The 3,120-nt window shown below is 43.9% G+C and overlaps 1 long non-coding RNA gene across 1 annotated transcript; it reads right to left on the bottom strand.

The window, feature by feature from the left end:
• Positions 1 to 603: 603 nt before the first annotated feature.
• On the bottom strand, positions 604 to 2,860 carry LOC106727031. The gene is made up of 3 exons (XR_001363180.1): positions 2,331 to 2,860; positions 1,767 to 1,946; positions 604 to 967 (listed from the first exon to the last, which is right to left on the bottom strand). It is a non-coding gene; the product is annotated as an uncharacterized LOC106727031 (long non-coding RNA).
• Positions 2,861 to 3,120: the final 260 nt, after the last annotated feature.

The raw sequence follows: 3,120 nt of genomic DNA, 5'->3' as shown, positions 1-3,120 counted from the left end.
GGTTGCAGCATTCCTTGCCCTGTGGCCAGTCTCTGCCTCTGTGGTCACAGGCCTACTCCTCTTCAGTCTGTGCTCAAATCTCCCTCTGCCTCTCTCTTATCCTGGCATTTAGGGCCCCCCAGGATAACCCAAATAATCTCATCTCAAAATCCTTAACTCAATCAACATCTGCAAAGACACTTTTATCATACTTACAGGGTCCAGGAATTCAGATGGAGATATTTCTGAGGGAGGTGGGGCAGAGGGAAGCATTTTTCAGCCTACCACACAAACCAAGACCACAGTCCAAGAATTTAAATATAAGCAAAGGAAATGGTGAAAAGAATTCCAAGTTTTCCACAAAGCTTACACAATGTCCTTCTCATGCCATGACTGTCCAGTGTCATGCTCAGGGTCTCAGTCACAATGATGTTTATGGATTAATGGATTATCTGCCTTTCGCCAACCACTGGCCAGTTAAGAAGCTGGTTCCTCTACCATTTATCTAATAATAAAAATATTTATGATAGTGTTGCCAGAGGATTGGATGGGTGGAATTGAAACTGGATAACCTATGAGTCTGGGCTCCCTGTCACAACTTGAGCCAATTAAGCAGAGACAGAGTTGAATCATATATGAGCATTTATTTAAATGAAGCTGGCGGTACAGGAGAGCAGTAGATCGTGCACAAAATCCTGCTGTCCCCTTCCCATAAGCCAGCTGCTTATATTGGGTAGAGGGGAGAAGAGACAAAGATTGCATGGAAAAGTAGGAATTACAAGCATGGGGAAGTAGGCAAGATATAATGGTTACAGGTTATAGGCAATGCAGGCTGGGGGGGTGTAAATGGCCAGCCCTCCGAGACCAGATTGGTTCAGCAACAAGGTTGTTCATCTTTCCATGATGACAGGCCGTCCTCAGAAAAAGAAGAATGGATTGCATTCCTGTCCCAGGGCGTGCAACTCTCAGCCAGGTTAGAATGTGCTTTCTCCAATCCAAACCGAACAATCACGGTTAACAGAGCATGATTAATATTTTTTATAATTATAACTAGCCCCTGCTATTCTATTTCTGCCCCTAACATAATTACTCCGTCACTAGTGGGAACGGAGTCCTTGTGATAACATGAGAAAAGGAATTTTCTAAGACTGACATGGGAGAATGAGTGGTTTTTATTTACATGGAATTATATCCCTTAGTTTGCAAAGTACCAGTGTCTTTAAGCCAGTCCTAGAAAATGTGCAGCTGGGGCTTTTAGCAGAACTGAAAGCAAGGCCAGTGTCCAGAGTTTCCTTTCCAGGGTGGAGCTGAGTCCGAAGTAGCTTCAGGCCAGTTAAAGTCCATTAGTCCATTGTGTGGCGTCCACATGGCTGTGGGCCATCTGGGAGAATGCAGGGCATGTGAGCCCCACAAGCCAGAAGTGCAAGAGGGCCAGAGCACCAAGAGCAAGAGAGAGAACTTCCTTTGTTCAGGACCTAAGTATCTCAGATTTCACACCCTTGCAGTCGCCAGGCCTATTCTAGCCATTGACTGTTCCCAGGTGTGACTGACAGATCAGCATCCTCCCACATCACCCAGACCTTCCTGGGCATATGTCTAAACTGCCTGAGTCCAGTCTTTTCCCCCAGCCATCTGCAGGAAACAGACTTGGAGAATGTTAACTGCAGCGTCCTGGCAAAGCTGTATAAACGGCATGCCTATATTATCTAGTCTCCCCTTTGCTCCTTTCCTGCTATCACACACAAGGTTATTGTCATGGTATCAATGGGTTGGGACAATATTCTTACGTGACTCTGGAGTCGGACAGAACATATCCTCTGATTATCCTGCAAGGCTTTTTATCAAAGCATTTTAGGTTAAAAGTTGTCTGGAGACCAACAGTTTTGGGTTTTTTTGTTTTGTTCTGTTTTAATCATCACAGGATATTGTCACTGACACAGTTACAAATAGGGAGGCGGGGTTTATTTCTAAAAAGAAAAAAAAAAAATGTCAGGTGAATCTCCCAGAAAATATCAGTCTATCTTCTGGGTCGCTGGAGCTTGGCTTTCAGTTGCTAATGTATGTAAATGAGCCCATCCAGGGGCCCAGCTGTTGTATGTTGAAATGTGCTGATGAAACTAAATTGGGATTCTAGAGAACGCAAATCAAATTGCAAGCAAAATTACTGAAATACACCAGCCCTCCTTTGAAGCATTATAGGCCAACCCAAGAAAAATGACTAATGGCTACTAATACACAGTTCTGACAGGAATCATAAGCTAGGAAGGAAGTTGCATGTAAAATAATAATAAAGAATATTAAATTGCCACCAGGCCCTGCCAGAGACAAATGAAAATGGAACAGATTCTCACCACCAGTCATTTACTCAGTCTCTTCAAAGCCGTCCCAGGAATCTGCAGACAAAGAATGCTTTCACTCTCATTCTCTTTCTACTAGAAAGGAATGTTTTCTCCGGAAGGTTTCCAAACTGGAAAAGGCAGATAAAGGATACCCCTCTGAAAAGGCTGTGAGAGGCATCCTTCAGGCCAGTTCATCCAGGTGGGAAAACAAGCTGCCTTTACCAGCTTGTTTTGGGCACTTTCTCCAAGATACTTCTAGTTTGATGGCTTTTCATTTCTTCTCTCATACTGTCTTTCTCATTCTTACACAATCATATACCACCTAACAATGTTTTGGTTAATGATGGACCTTATATACCATATACCACGGTGGTCCTATAACATTTTAATGAAGCTGAAAAAGTCCTATCACCTAGTGACGTCACAGCCAACATGAGTTGCAGCGTAAAGCAATGCATTACTCACGTGTCTGTGCTGATGCTGGTGCAAACAAGCCTACTGCACTACCACTTGTATAAGAGTATAGCACATACAGTTACACACAGTACATGATTCATTATAATGATAATAAATGACTGTGTTACTGTTTTATGTATTTACTAGAGGCCCGATGCAAGAAATTCATGCAAGGGGCTTGGCCCTCACAGCCGCAGCGGCTGCCTCAGCCCTCACAGTCAGCTGCGAGCCCTGGCTTCATCCAGAGGTCGTTCCACTGTTCAGCCGTCTGGTCTAATTAGCATATTACACTTTTATTATTATAGCCTAGAGGCCCAGTGCAATCTGGGACCCCTCAACTGCCCTC

The sequence above is a fragment of the Myotis brandtii genome, unplaced genomic scaffold, assembly GCF_000412655.1.
Source record: "Myotis brandtii unplaced genomic scaffold, ASM41265v1 scaffold350, whole genome shotgun sequence".
Lineage (NCBI taxonomy): Eukaryota > Metazoa > Chordata > Mammalia > Chiroptera > Vespertilionidae > Myotis > Myotis brandtii.
Note: the sequence above shows the minus strand (reverse complement) of the source record. Positions and strands in the feature narration are given on the sequence as shown.